Raw genomic sequence first — 16,014 nt, forward strand, 5'->3', positions numbered from 1 at the left:
AGATGCTGAAACCTGAGGATGAGTAGGGAGAAGATGGGAAAAAGCAACCTGCGCAGGAAATGGCATGTGCAAAGGCCCAGAGGTGGGCAGGACAAGGCAGGACCTGGAGAAGCTCATCCTGCTTGGAGCATAAGAGCAGGAGGGGGACAAGACAAGAGGGGTGAGCTCAACAGAGACCTGGCAGGCAGCAGGGCGTTGGTGCCTAAGCCAGCCTTCCCGGAGCCCTGTCCCTGCCTTTCCTGTTACAGCTTGGTGCTCCTTCCTCTCCAAAACACTTTCCGGGTCAGTCTTCCTCACATTTTACGTGCATCGAGTTGCCTGGGGAGCAGGGCTGCAGGCCTGTGCATTTGTTTTTGTTTGTTATGTTTTTGAGATGGAATCTCCCTCTGTTGCCCAGGCTGGAGTGCAATGACGGGATCTCGACTCACTGCAACCTCTGTCTCCCGGGTTCAAGTGATTCTCCTGCCTCAGCCTCCCAAGTAGCTGGGACTACAGGTGTGTGCCAGCACACCTGGCTAATTTTTGTAGTTTGAGTAGAGACGGGGTTTTTGCCATGTTGGCCAGGCTGTCCTTCAACTCTTGACCTCAAGTGATCCTCCTGCCTTGGCCTCCCAAAGTGCTGGGATTACAGGCGTGGGCCACCGGGCCTGTGGGATCAAACTGCTTCCCAGTAACTGAGCTGCATCCCAGCCAGGACTGTGCATTCCTAACAAGCACCTGGTGTTGCTGGTGCGGCATCCTCGGACCACACTTTGAGGACAACGGGCTGCAGCCCTTGGCTTCTGGGACATTGCGCTCTCCCCGATTTCTCCCTCCCTCCTTGGCTGGCTTATCCTCCTCTCCTGACCTCTAAGCGTGAAGGGGCCCAGGGTCAGGCCTCAGGTTCCCTTTCCTTCCCCATATCCACCCGTCCCCATATCCACCCTTCCCACGGTGGCTTCCTGCTCTTTACAGCTGCCAAGCCATGTATCAAAAATATTGCCTGCTCCGTGGTTACTCTTCACCCACTTGACCTGCTTGGTTTGTACCTTCACCCCATACTTGGCATAGTATACCTTCATTTACTGCCTGTTTCTTCCCTCTGGAATTGGCGTTGCTGAGGATAGGAGCTCAGTCTCTTTATTCTGGTGCCTGGAATGGTGTCCTGGGCCCACGGTGGGCACCTGTTGACTCTCAGCTGAATGAGGACTGAATGCGTCCAGGGGAAGGGTCAGAAGGCGGCTGGCCAGGAGAGTCACTGGACCGGTTCTGCTTTTGGGAGTGGCTCTGTGGCTGCGGGTGCAAGGCAGGCACGGTGGGGTGGGTGTGGAGGCAGAGTGGGAGGAAGTCGTTCAGAGGCTGTCATGGTCAACTGTAGGGAGGAGGTGGTGGGCTGGAGAGAAGGGGATGGGGGATGAGTGGGAGGGAGCACTAACAGGGCTCGGTGGTGGTTTGATGGGGAACAGGGAGGAGTCCTGGGAAACCAGAGGCTTCTGGCCTGGGCGGCTGTGAGTGGGGAGCCCCTGAGTTTGCCATGCTCCTGTCTGGGAGCACCAAGGTGGGTGCCACTTGAATCCGGGCTGTGCATCACCTTGGCTAAATTTCTTGGTTCCTCCATGTTTCAATTTGATAAAATGGAGATGACAGTAGAAGTCACCCCATAATCGGTGGGGGGGCCTCACCCTTGTTGTGCAAAGCAGCATTAGCCAGAGTTTCAGCCAAGATGGGGTAATGGGGACCAGGCTTGCCCTCCCGCTTGAAGGTGACACCAGGTGATGAAGGGAAGCACTCCTCAAACCATGGGGGAGAGACAAGGAGGGTCCTGTGGTGGCCCCAGCTCCCTCCAGCTGGAATCCCAGGCTATGGTGCAGGGAGCTCAGGTGCAACCCACTGGTCTCCCTGAGTTGCAGAGAGAGATGACAGCCCAAGGAGACCAAAGTTGCTGGAGGTCACAGGACACAGAACTGGGGAGAAGCCTACTGCTCCGTGGGGGACCATGGGGCCAGAGGGCTCTGCAAAGGGTCCCCCATGAGTAGCTGGCTGAACAGTGACTCAAATGTGGCAGAACTACCTGAGGCAAGAGAAAGAACTAGTTGATAGGATTCCAGGGAACAATATTTGAAGCTCTCACAGGTCCAGAAATAGTTCCTCTTCCCACCAATCAGGGAAGGTTTCTAATTCATGAAGCACTGGGTATAGCACTCAGAAGGGTTTGGACTAACAGCTGCTCTAGTCTTGCCTAACAAAGCTTAAAAGCAAGGCCTGAAAGGATCGAACTGTTTCCCAGTAACTGAGCTGCATCCCAGAACAGACCTCACAAATATGTATTGCAATATAACTATGAAGTGGAATTCACAATGTCTGGCATCCAGTAAAAAATGTACCTGGCATGGAAAGAAGCAGAAAAATACAAACCACAATGAACAGAAAATCAATTCATTGGAACTAACCCAGAAGTGGCACAGATGATAGAATTAGGAGACAAGGGTATTAAAACAGTTATTAACTGTAGCTCATATGTTCAAAACACCAGAGGAAAACTTGAGTGTATTAAGTAGAGACACAGAAGATACACAAAAGAACCCACCAAACTTCTAGAGATGAAAACGTGACAATGCCTAAGATGAAAAATACAGTGGATGGAATTAACCTCAGACTAGATATGGCAGAAGAAAAGATTAGTGAACTTGCAGAGAGCAGTAGAAATGATCCAAAATAAAATAGAGAGAAAAACATCAATAAATGAAAAACCAAACAGAACGTCAGTGAGGTGTGGAGAAGTTCAAGGGGTCTGATATATGTATAACTGGAATCTCCAAAGAAGTTGGGGCTGGTGCAAAAAACAATTAGAATAAATATTGGCTGAAAAATTTCCAAATTGGATAATATTATAAACCCACAGATCCAAAAAGCTCCACAAACCACAAACACAAGAAACAGGAAGAAAACAACACCAGGGAACATTATAATCAAATTGCTTAAAACCAGCAATGAAGAGAAAAATCTAAACACAGAGAGAAGGGCTGAATGACCTACAGGAGCCCGAAGGTAAGAATAACGGCAGACCCCTTGCTGGAGACAATGAGAGCCAGGAGACAGTGGAGTGGTGTCTCTTGAGTACTAAAAAAAGAAAGGCCATCAACCTGGAATGTCCAATCCAGAAAAAGAAAAAAAAAAACCCCTTCCAAAATGAAGGGGAGATGAAGAGCAGCATTTACACTGTCTCCTTTTCTAGACTTGTCCAGGGGACAGGGCCCAAAACTCAGCTCCTTCTCAGACACACAGTTCTGGACCTACCACTGTGGATTCTGATTTTCTCACTGGGTTTGGGTCCTAACCTGAGCCATGGTGACAACATCTAAGCGGCCAGTCTGGGGGGCTCCCTGCTCAGCCTTCAATCTCACAAAACCCAGCTTCAAGGCGCCTCCCTGGGAGCCAGACAGCGGGAGGTGCTTTGCTCGTGGGGGACTGGGTAGAGTCAGGCTTGTCTTGTGAGAGGCAGGGTTGAGGAAGCAGCAGCTCCTCAGGGCCTCTCCCCTGGGGACCCCAGTCCCTTGGGCCCAGGCCCTTCAGAGGGAGCATGGGGTGGAACAAGGCACAGGGTGGGGTGCGAGGCACGTTCTGCACACCAACCCTGACCCTTATGCATCCTTACCCGTCACCACAAGAGTGTGACAACAAAAGAGACGTGCAATTTTTTTTAGAAAAAACAACAAGCCAAAAAATATATAATGTCTATTTTAGCTGTTCACAAGGTTACAGGCAGTTTCCATGGCTACAGCTGTGCACTGCATGTGCTAGGGTGAGGAGGTGGGGCTCTTCTTAACCCAACAGTTGGGACACTTGGACAATTTCGGCCCGGGAGCCAGGCACCTGCTGCTGGCAGGAGAGAATGGGGGAGGGAGGGAGGGAGGGAGAGAGAAAGGGAGGGAGAGAGAGAGGGACTGCTCTCCCTGGACTGTGATGTCGGTGATGAATTAGAATAACACGCTCGTGCTCCTCAGCCCACTGTAGTTTTGGTTGAGTTCTTGGGTCTATATCTCCCCAGAGAGAGCAGCCTGAGAGTTAGGGACAGGAGTCCTTATCTTATTTCACAGGTGGGACACTGGGGACAGGGACCTGAGGCACCAGCAAACAGGTGCCAAATGAACACCTGGGCTGCTGGTTCATGTGCCTGTCACTCAAGGCTCCTTTCAATGCCCCCTCTCAGGCTGCTCAGAGGTGCCCTGAGATCTCTACCCCCATGAGGGAGAGCCCAGGGCAGATGGAGGGGAAGGGTGCCAGCCTGCCCCTGCTGGATGCAGGCAGCACCCCCTCCCCCAGGGGCCTTCCCCCCTTCCCTGTGAGTGACCCTCGAACCTGTGCCCTGGTGGCACCTTCCACCTGGTCTGAGCCCTGCAATTTCAGCTTTGTCTCCTACCCTCCTCCTGTCCTGCCTCCGGGCTGTAGCCATTCTGGCCTTTAAATGCCTCACCTGCACAGAGTTCGCCTCTGCCTCCTGGCCTTTGCACACACTGCTCCATCGACCCAGAACTTCCATCCACTCCTTGCATGGTCAGGTCAGGCTCCTGCTCAGCTCTCAGCTCAGACGTGACTTCGGGGAAGCTTTGCTGCCCTCCCAGGCCTCCTCTGGGTTCCCCTTCCCAGCACAGGGTGCTGCATTGTGCCACAAAGGGAACCTGGGTCCTGGGACCCCACTGCAAGCCTGACAGCAGCTGAAGCCAGTGTCTGTGTGTTTGCCTGTGTGTGTGTCTGTGAATGTGTGTCTGTGTATCTGTGTCTGTGGGTGTCTGAGTCTATGTGTGTCAATGTGTAAAGGGTGTGTGCATGTGTGCATATGTATATGTCTGTGTGCATGTGTTGAGTGTGTGCATGTGTGTTTCTCTGTATGCATGTATGTGTCTGTGTACATGTGTGAATATGTGTGTGCATGTATCTGCATGCATGTATGTGTGCCTGTGTGTGAGTTGTGTTTGTGTATATGTGTGCATGTCAGTGTGCATGTGTATCTGTGCATGTGTTCATGTGTGTGAAAGTGTGTGCATGTGTAAGCATGCACATGTGTATGTGTGCATGTGTGTGGTCTGTATGCATGTACAAGTGTGTTTTTGTGCATGTGTGTGTGCATGTGGTCTGTGTGCATGTGTGTATATGTGCATGAATGTGTGTCTGTGTACGAGTGTGTGTGCATGTGTGTGCATGTGTGTGCTAGTGTCTGTGTGCGTGTGTGTCTGTGAATGTATGTGTGAGTGTGGTCTGTGTGCATATGTGTGTGTGTGTATGCATATGTGTGTGTGCATACGTGAGTGTGAGCGTGTGGCCTGTGTGCATGTGTGTCTGTGTGCGTGTGTGTGTGTCTCTGCATATGTGTGTGTGTGGTCTGTGTGCATGTGCAAGTGTGAGTTTGTGTGTGCACGTGTGTGTGGGTCTGTGTGCATGTGAACTTTGTGCATGTGTGCGTGTGCATGTGTGGTGTATGTGTATGTGTGCATGTGTGTGAATGTGTGTGCATGAATATGAGTCTGTGTGCATGTGTGTGTGGGAATGTGGTCTGTGTGCATATGTGTATGTGTCCATGTGTGAGTGCGGTCTGTGTGCAGGTGTGTGAGTGTGGTCTGTGTGCGTATGTGTGTGTTTGAGTGTGTGTGTAGTGCTGAGGGTGGAGGAAGAGCAGCATGCAGGGGCAAAGGTAGAGTCCAGCAGCCTGGCCCATCCCAAAGAGACTGGCTGGCCCACATGGCAGCCGGGGCAGGGGCATGTGCCATGGTACCCCTGTTTCCCTGTGGTGTCACCCACTCTCAGTTCAGTGGAGCCCAGGGCACCTGGCACTTACGAGGGAAGCCCCAGATGGCCCCTGCAGCTGGGCCTCTAGATTCCTGCAGTTCCTTTGAAGCTGGGCCCAGCTTGTTCCCTGGAGTTGTAGATGGGGTCTGCAGTGGGACGGGGTGGGAGCAGGGGTGAAACCAGAGGGTAAAAGGATGGGTGGAAGCCCAGGGAGTGATGGGGCTTGAGGAGAGGTTGGTCTAAGCTCCTGGAGTCACAGCCTCCCACAATCTTAAAGCCACATTTGAGAGTCTTAGAAAATCAGAACATGCAACCAGTGGCGGCTCAGAATCTGAGACTCCTTTCCTCTTAGGTTCAGAAGGGACTTCGGAAGATAACTGGTGTCATCGCACGCTCAGTGAACAATCGCAGACGCCCCCTAACCCCCTCTTCCCCTCGCAAATAACAATTCATCCAAGGCCATTAACTCAACTCTCCCTTGGTAGGGGGTAGACCGGTGCTTCATTGCCTCGAGTTCCTCGCTGAACTCCAGACATTTTGTGTCTCCCTGAGGTCACCCCAAGTTCTCTCCCAAGTACCAGCCATGAGGACCCCTGGGAGGGCCCTACCCACCTGCAAGCTGTCTGAGAGCAGGGCCTCAGAGGGCAGCAGGGCCTGTGAGCTGACAACCCTTCATCCATTCCTCACTCTCATTCACTCCTCCTGGAGCCCTGACCACCCACTGCCCCGTACTAGCCACAGGGGTTACAAAGACCCACCGGGCCCCCTTCCTGAGCCTCTGAGCTCTCTGGGCAGGGCGCGCCTTTGGAGCCAACTCAGCCATTCTGTTATAACTTGTGCGGTAACTCCGCTGCCCTGAGCAGTCTTTGACCAAGGCTTCGGCAAAGACCCCGCCTGGAGCAATTTTTTAACATTAATTTTCCTTTTTAAAGAAATTGGGCTCAGCCATTTTTAAACGAGCGGAGGCGTGCTATTGAAAGGGTCTGCGTCGCAGATGAGAGGATTTTTTAGAAACTGGTCGTGCTGTCAATACAAGTAGCAGCATTAACCCCAGGGGCCTGGCCAGGCGAGACCCACCCCCTCTGGACTTCCCTTCCGATGACTGAAGCCCCCGTAACTGGAGAACCATGGGTGCCACACGGGTCAGACGCAGCGGCCCCCCGGATTGCTCCCACACGCCGGCTCGCCTCCCATTTCTGGAACGCTGCAGGTCCCTTCTTCCCTGCAGACATTTTGCTGGTTTTGAACATTTGAGGGAAGACTTTGATGGGAAACCAGATGCCGTCTCTGTCCCTAACCATGGGGTGCCTTGGTCCGGGGGAGCCACAGCCACACAAAACACCCAGCCATCTGACCACCATGGCGTCAGGGCACGTCTCGGAAGGGCTGACTAAAGCTGGGACCTGGCACTGGCCAGGAGGTCCTTCAGGCAGAGAGGGGAGTAGGTGGGAGGAGCCTCAGGGAGGAAGGGACTCTGAGGGTTCCAGAAACAGGCAGTAGACAGCACACGGAGTACCGCAGGGGGGACCAGCAGGGAAGCTGGGGGCTGGCAGGGTCTGTCCTGTGTGGGGCTCCACGGGCTGCACCGGGGCTGGGTTCTATCCTCATCTGGGAATGATTTTAAGCAGGGTTTGAACCCTGCCACACACACACACACACACACACACACACACACACACACACACAGAGTTTTAGCACTGCCACAGGGCCACTTGGCAGGCCTTACCTCCAGCCATGCCCAAGACCCCGCAATATAACAAGTTCCATCTGCCACACTTCTACCTGGGCCTGGGATCTCCCATGGATGACGATGGATGAGTCCTCAACACTCTGCAAGCAGGAAAGAGCCAGGCCCAGTTTCATAGACCAGGAAACTAGGGCACAGAGAGGTTCAGTAACATGCCTACGCTCACCAGCTGGAAGAGTTCGAATCCAGCTGGTGGGGTTGGGCTATGGGGTCCCACGCTTGCGACTGTTCAGAGCATCTGACTGGTTCTGTGGACGTGCCCTCCCTGCTCCTCCCTCCCCCTGCTTCTGTCCACCAGTGCTACCCCCTCCCCTTCTGGCGCCTGGGCAATGATAGGCGTTTTCCCAGGAAGAGAAGGGCCAGCAGTGAACAGGACGGCACAGCCCAGGGGTGACAAAAAAGACCGCGCGAGTGATTGTTCAAGACTCTGCGTTGGAAAACAATTTTTTTTTTTTTTTTGAACTAGAGATCTGTTCAGTAATTAGAGGGAACTCTCATGTGGGAAGTTCCACGAAGGTAAAATTAAAGTTGACTACATTGTTAATTTTGTAAATGGGTTCACACGGAGGCAGGAGGTTTCTGCATAATAAGTGTTTAACCAAACAAACTCTAAACACAGGTAAATACCAGAAGCTCACAGTCGACAATGTTGCAGAGAAGCTGATATTTTTCTAGTAAAATATTGGACGCTCTTTTCTGCCTTCCTTTGAATCAGAATTGAATCATTATATCCCAGAATCAGCCCTCTTAAAGCAGTGGCTAGTTTTGAACCGTTTAGAGGGGAGACCTGAGATGGGATTCTGGCCCTAAATATGGGCTCTCCTTTCAGCGGAGTCTGCTGGGCTCCAGGGCAGAGGAGGGGCCAGCGCAAGAGGTTGGCCCAGGGAGAAAGGGCACCTGGGGTGGGTGGGTGCTCGCCTTCGGATTGGGAAAATGAACATCTTTATTTTGCCTTAGTAAAGTTCCCTAATGAATCAAGTGAGACTGCATTTGCCAACGCCAACTGGAGGACTCGAAAACAGGATGTAAACATGACATTTCAAACACAAAGGTGAGGCCCTTGACAAATGCTATAGAGAAACCATTCCCAGACGCCTCCCCACCTGCTGCTGTGGGTCCAATGCATCCCCAGCGCGTCCCACCGCAGCGGGCCTTTTCCTCCAGAGCCTCAGATCACTCTTGGCAAAATAATCAGAGCTAACGCTAGGGGGATGCGTTGGCAGGAACCGCGGAGGGTCTGCATGGCTGGTGAGCGGAGTGGAGACCGGGGATGAGAGTCGGGGGACAGCACGCGGGAAAAGCAACCCCAGCCACAATGCAGCTTGGAAAGCTAAAAGCCAATGAGATGACAGGGAAGTGGCCCAGCCTGTTCTCTCCCACCCTCAAAGGGAGTAGAGGAAATTCAGGGGCATCTTTAGCGGGGCCACCGCTCATTAGCCAAAGTCGACAGACTAGTCCTCCTGCCTCCTGGTGATGACAGGAGACCCCATGTCTATGCCACACCGACTCCTTCCTGCTCCATACTCATCCTTCAGGGCTTAGCTTAAGCCCCACCTCCAGGAAGCCTTCCCTGCCTGCTCCAGCCCAGGGCATACGTTCCTTCGAATCTGGGTACCTGCTACCTTGCACCCATCTTCTAATCCATGGACAGCTGCTTTTGCATTGCTATTTCTTTTCTTTTCTTTGTTGGTTTTTTGTGTGTGTGTGTGGGGGGGGGGGACACAGAGTCTCACTCTGTCACCCAGACTGGAGTGCAGTGGTGTGATCTTGGCTCACTGTAACCTCCGCCTCGCAGGTTCAAGCAATTGTCATGCCTCAGCCTCCTGAGTACCTGGGATTACAGGCGCACGCCACCACACCTGGCTCTTTTTTTGTGTTTTTATTAGAGACGGGGTTTCACCATGTTGGCCAGGCTGGTCTCAAACTCCTGACTTCAAGTGATCCGCCTGCCTTGGCCTCCCGAAGTGCTGGGATTACAGGCATGAGCCACTGCGCCCGGCCTATTTATTTCTATTCACACTGCACATCCCTCGTCCAACTACGAAATCCTTCCCTGGAGTGATTACTTGAGTGGACGAGTATATAAAATGAACACACACAAAACATAAAACCTGTGGATGGCCTACATGACTGTTTACTGATAGGGGTCCAGGTCAATCAATGACAGACTAGGGTGTCGACACGCAGACACAACCAAGACCTGTGAAGTCAAAGGACAGGGAAGAACACACACAGACTGGTCCCTCGGTGGTGCCCGGTGTGGCTGACACACACGTCACTGACACAGCCGAGCACTGGGGGGCAGGCCACACCCAGGAAACCGGGGGCTTCTACTTTGTGTAAAAACAACCAACCAACCAACCAACCAACGAACAAAAGCTGAATAGCTTGGCTTTTCTCTTACCGCAAGCATGTATTTCTTTTATTCAAACACCCTTTAATATATGACGTTAAATATATAAGGAACATGAAGGAGACAATCACCCTTGCTTTATGCAAATAGAACCTCTTTTCTGCTGTGGTGGGTGGTGAGTCTCAAACTCCACGGAACACAGGAATCACCTGGGGGCTGGTTACAACAGGTCTGGGGGCCTGGGAACCTGCATTTCTCAGCTGCTGCTGCTGGTCCTCAAACCCCATCTGGAGTAGCCCAATTTCAGATTGATGTCTATAAGGTAGTGCAGCCAAATACAGCAAATGCAAATGAGGATGATTACAAAAGAGAGAGGACGGTTCTCCAGGGACCCGGGACCTGCCAGCAGGCCCAGCTCCCAGACAGGGCCAGCCTGTTGCATGCAGAAACTGTGGACCTGCTCATGAGAAACAGAGATGGAGGTGGCGATGGTTATGCCTGTGTGTGAACACTGAGGTCAGGAGCCAAGGCCGCCCCACAGTGTGGGGTTTGCCTGTTTGCCGGGTGCAGTCCGAGGCCTGTGGGCCCTGAGGCCACCTCACAGCAAAGCCAGGAAGTGAGCACGGGTCAGGGTTGCGTGGGGTGCACCTGGCACCTGGCTCGGCCGGGCCTGGGCTCTTCTCCCGGTCTGCTGGCTGGGAGGTAAGCTGGCACATCTGAGGCGGATGTAATGATTGCCATTTTATGAATGAAGAACCTGGGGCCCAGAGAGGCTGAGTAACCTCACGAGGGACACACAGCTTGGATGGAAACACGGCGCTGCTTAGCTACAGAAGCTGTGCTCTTGTCCACTCAGCCACACTGCCACCCTCAGTAGCCAGGGAATGTGGTGGACGAGGTGGCAGCCCCGGGAGCCTGGCTTGTTTTGGGGCCTCTGTCCCAGTCCCTGCCCAGCCTCCACTGGAGCCTCCCAGCTGGTGCAGCCTTCTTCCACCTCTGCCACCTGGGAAAACTGAGCACAAAGGCAGAGGTGACTAGCTCAGTCCGGCAGGGACCCACTCCCACAGGCACGGTTCCCTGAGGGCTGGGAGCGCCCAGAGCACAGGCAGTAACATCCAGCCCAGTGGAATGACGGCTCTGACACTGAGCTGCTGCTGAGATAACAGTCCTCCCCCAGGTCCCTGGGGCCGCATCCTCACTGCCTACACGTGGCCCATCCCGAGTGTCTAGCACTGCCTGAGCCTGACTTAAGGGAGTAGTATAGGAGTGACATTTGGGCAGTCTTAGGCCATCTCCTATCACCCCAACACAAACATCCAGCCCCCCACATGCTTGTCACTTGCCCTCTTCTTACCACCCTGGTCCAGGCCCCCATTGTTTCCCTTCCTCCCCAGCTTCCTGCCTGCAGGGCTCCCTCTCCAAGTCATTCCCCATGGTGCAGCCAGAGAGGGTCCCTAAAGGTCAGAGGTGACCGTGTCCCTCGAGGCTCACAGGCCCTGGTTCCTGTGGACTTTGGCGGAAAGTCCAACCACTGAGCAGGGCTTACAAGCCTGGTGGAATTGGACCCCACCTGCCTCTCCGGCCTCCTCCTTCACTGATGAGGCCCCAGGGAAGGAGGAGGCACAATCTCCATTTTCCAGCCCAAGAGCTTCAGATCCAGGGTTCCACAGCCAGAAAGCAGCAAAGCCGGGCTTTGAACTCTACCTCCACCAGCCCACATCACCCCAGGGGCAACAGGATTCCTTCCTCCCTCAAGCAACCCCCAGCAAGCGGGGATTGGGCCAAGGCCTGCGGGAGGATTCGGCAGTGGAGGGAGGGAGCTGGCAAACACTGAGGCCTCAGAACTCATCAAATCCCCTCTAGAGCAAATCCAAAAGGACTGAGACACTGCAAGAAGGACCAGCGCCAAGTGTGGCAGCAGCTGGTAGAGAAGCCCCCCAGCCCCACCCTGGCCTCTGTAGGGTGGGCCCCGGGACCACATGCTCTCGGTGTCCAAAAGCCTTTCGGCCGGGCTCACAGTTGCCCTGGTGTCCCATGTGCCAGCAGGGAAGGCAGGGGCACCCTCCTTTTTGCAGATGGGGATGTGGAGTGATGTGCCCGTGGTCTGGCCTGGAATCCACTCTCTCTGCCACACAAATTGCCATTTTACTGACACATAGATCAGGACTTGCTACTCTGAAGAGGGAAGTGGCAATGGGGCCAGGAGCTGAGTGGAGGACAGAACAAGGGCCCGGCTGCTACTCTGCCTCCCCTCCTGCGCCGAGAGTTTAGAGTCAGAGGTAATTGACTGAGATGAAATAAATCTCTCCCCTCCTGAGTGCTGTAATTATTCTTCGCTGGAACCGGCTGCCATGAGGCTGCAGAGGCAGGCCCACGTGGCAGGAGCCAGAGGTCTCACTGCAGGAGTGGGTCCCCGTGCTGTGAAGCCTCACCCAGAACCAGCACCAGAAAAGTCAGGAATATAGAGCCAGCCCCTAAATATACAAAACAGGGGTGATCACATGAGTAGGGAGTAGGGTTGGCAGGGATTGGGGGCTTGGACTCCGGTCAGTACGAAGATTTCAAAACCGCTCTGCACCCCCTCAATATCATGGCAAAAAGGGAGGAACCGCACTCCTCTCAGCTTCCATACTCCATCCAGGGCTTAGACGAACACAACTGCAATGGCTCAGAGGGGACATTAAATGATCCACCCCATAATTTTGTCGATGGGAGACTGAGGTCTAGAGAGGAAAGTGACTTGCCCAAGGTCACCCAGAAAGGTGGACAGAACTCAGCAGATGAGTCCCGACTTCTCCACCTGTGCCTACCTTTCCCCAGGCGCCCTTGTTCATGTTTGCTGATAGTACCGGCATGACAGACGTGTGTTGGGGACTCCAGCCTCAAGGGTAGGAAGAGCTCTGTGGGGCTCCTTTACCTACTTGCTGGAGAGGGGAGGCTGGAGAAGCTGCAACACCTCTGTGTACCAGGATTCTGAGTGGTGTTGGCAGGTCCTGAGAGTCCAGCAGTGCACCCTGGAGCTCCCACTCCCTCCCCCTGCAACTGGGGCACTGAGGCTGGGAGCCTGCGGATCCTTCCCAGACCCCCAAATCCTTCAGGAGCCATTTCCAAGCTTTCTAAGTCCAGACAAGCCAGCCCCGTTGGAAACTCAGCTGATAGGGAACCCAAAACCCAGCTGGATCCAGGGTACACAGACTGCCCTGTCGGTCTTTTTCATCGTGTCGTGCAGATGCTCAACAAACTGCCAGCAAGTGCAAGACCAAATGAACAAAACCCCACATTTCCTGGGTCCCCAAGCCTTAGGGTGAGATTTCTTCACAAGCCGCCAGCACCTAAGCTGTTTAGGAAGCTTGCAGTCAGTGCACCAAGAGTTAAAACCAACCCTTGCCCAGCCCAGGAAGTGCTGGTTCTCACCTTTTCAGGTGGGTAGAGCCCTGGTCACCTCCACTCCACTCTATTCTATAAGAGGAAGAAGGTGGGAAGATGGGCAAAGGTGCTTTCCCAGCAACCCTGAACTTTTTTGGGGTTGGCAATTACTGCTCTCCCCAGAAGCCCTGAAGAGCCTGGGCTGGCAGGGGCTGAGGGAAATGCAGGGGAGAAGGCTGGCAGGGTGGCTCCCTGGCTCTCCTGAGCTCCTACTTCCTGGGGAAGGTGCCAGGATGAATGCTGAGGCTCAGGCCTCAAGGATACTCCCTTTACCCTGCAGGAGGTTTCATGAACTTGACCCTTGAGTTTCTTGTGTCAGAGCCACCGGGGCTGCTACAGGACACACACATTAGCAGGACCACTTGTGCCCAGGCAGTCCCTGGCCGTAGGAGGACAGGACATGAGTGGGGTAAGACAGTGGAGTCCGGAGGACCCATGTCGAATATCTCTTGGGTTTTTGATGTGTACAGTCTTTTCCTTTCTGGCCGAGGAAACCCAGTGTCAATCAGGCACCCCCCACCTGTCACTGAAGCAGAGATTCCTAACAGACAAAGGTGTGAGGTGGTGGTGAGAGAGGCTGGCATGTTTGAGGCCAGCTCCACTACTTCCCCACTCTGTGACCTTGGGTAAGAGACCAAACTTCTCTAAGAATCAGTTTCTGCATCTGTGAAGTGGGGCCAAGGCCCCTTTCTCGTGGGTGTTGGGTGAATGGGATGGGATGAAAATGCAGCACCAGCTCTGGCAGAAGGCAAAGCTTAACAAATAAGTCTTTGCTCTTGGCAGGAAAAGAAGGGGGCCAGGTTTCCAGTGGGCTCTTCTGGGAAACTTTCCCTCCCCACTGCCCCCTCGCCCCCAGGCCACTGTTCCGAGGGAAATGAAGCCTCCCTTCCTAAAGTGGGTCCCCCGCCTCTCCCTAGGCCCTCGTGCCCACCTGGGTCTCAGTCTCCTCCTCAGGGAGGAGGGTGGAAACCAGGGGATGGGTGACGCCAGCTGGGTCAGGGGACCTGGTGCGAGGCAGCCGGGGCAGGCTGCAGTTGGCACTCCGGACGAGTGGGCACCCCGCTGGAGCTTTCCAGCCTGCATCTTCTGCCCCACACCCCGTGACCCGCGGCCCTTACCTTGAAGCAAGGGAACGGCGCTGCCCCGGCCGCGAGGACTTGGGCGCACGTGACGGGGCGGGCGGGCGTCCGTCCCGGGCAGGGCGCAGCTAGCGGCGGCCGCTCATGCCCAGGCCACGGCGGTGGCGCCTGGTGGGGCTGGGCGGGCGAGGCGAGCGCTGAGAGGCCCTGGAGGCCCCCGGGGAGGCGACTGCGTGCCCGGGGGGGCACCCCTGCCAGCTCCGCGCTGCGGCCGCGACTCCGGACGCCCGGGCTGGCTCCCTGCGAGCGGCACGCGCGGCTCCAGCCTGGTTCCGAGCGCAGGGCGCGCGCTGGCGGGGAGGGCGCGCGCCCGAGTCTGGCGGGGAGCGCGCGTCACCGGCCCGCGCGCGCAGTCGTCGGGGGATGCCGGGTGCGGCCCGGGGAGCTGTCCCTGGTGCTGACGGCTCGTCCGCTCTCGCCGGGGCCGCGCGACCTCCTGGAGGCCTGGGGGCGCCCCCAACCCGGCCCGCGCCCGAGCGGTGCTCCCTCTGCTCTCCGCCTGTTCTTGGGGCGTTCCGGCTTCCACAACGTTGGGATCTGGAGTCAGGCCGAAGCTGCTGCTTATCCACAGTGGGGCAAGTGCCTTACCCTGGTTGAGCGGCTGGTTCTTATCTTTAAAATGGGGAGTTAACACCAGCACTTTTAGGGTTGGTCTGAGAACGAAATCCGATGATGTTTCGAGGCCCGGCACACCATAAGTGCTTAATAAATGCTCGCCTTTGTTACTATTTATTTCCCTTCTCTGAGTTAGCAATCCTGGAGCAATTGAGAGGAGGGGGAGGGCTTAGTCTGCTCCCCGTGGGAGGGTGTTTGGGGCATGGCGGCTGCCTTTGGATCTCTCCCACATCCACGGGGGAGGGGAGCAGATCCTTTCTCCCTGACCCCAAAGCACAGAGCTAGGACCAACGGCTAGACGTTAAAGCAAGGCAAACTTGGGCTGGGTACGAGGGAGACCTTTCTGACCTAAGGCTCCTACTCCTGAGAGGAGTACCCCAGGAGGCATTACCCCATTTCTGCAGGTCCTCGAACTGAGGCTGCAGTCATAGGGACCCTGAACGGAGAGAAATCTGGTGTTAAAAATGTCAGGAAGGCTTTTGTGTTAGAACATGTACAGCACTCAGAGCTGTGCCTGGTAGGAAAGCACCATATAAATATGTGAGTTTTTTTTTTTTTTTTGAGACATATCACTCTGTCACCTGGGCTAGAGTGCAGTGGCATGATCTCAGCTCACTGCAACCTCCACTTCATGGGTTCAAGTGATTCATTTCACCTCCAACCTCCTGGCACAGGATTACAGGCGTGCATCCACAGCACCTGGGACTTTTTACTATTTTTGGTTTTTGTTTTTGTTTTGTTTTGAACCAAGTCTTGCTCTGTCACCCAGGCCTGGAGTGCAGTGGCCGGACCTCCAGCTCACCACAAGCTCAAAGCCTCAGGTTCACATGTTCTCATGCCCGTAGCCTCCCAGAGTAGCTGGGACTATAGGTAATCCAGCCACACACCTCGCCAACTGGTTTTTGTATTTTTAGTAGAGACAGGGTTTCACCCGTGTTAGCCAGGATGGTCTCGGTCTCCTGACCTCGTAA

The 16,014-nt window shown here is 54.6% G+C and overlaps 1 protein-coding gene across 1 annotated transcript in view; it reads right to left on the reverse strand.

The window, feature by feature from the left end:
• Positions 1–15,202, reverse strand: part of FAM163B (family with sequence similarity 163 member B) — a 34,612-nt gene extending 19,410 nt beyond the window's left edge. The window contains exon 1 of the mRNA XM_021927080.2: positions 14,408–15,202. The gene's annotated coding sequence lies outside the window, so the exon portion shown is untranslated. The remainder of the gene's footprint in view (positions 1–14,407) is intronic.
• Between the last annotated feature and the right edge of the window lie 812 nt (positions 15,203–16,014).

Source organism: Papio anubis, chromosome 13, assembly GCF_008728515.1.
Source record: "Papio anubis isolate 15944 chromosome 13, Panubis1.0, whole genome shotgun sequence".
NCBI classification, from domain to species: domain Eukaryota; kingdom Metazoa; phylum Chordata; class Mammalia; order Primates; family Cercopithecidae; genus Papio; species Papio anubis.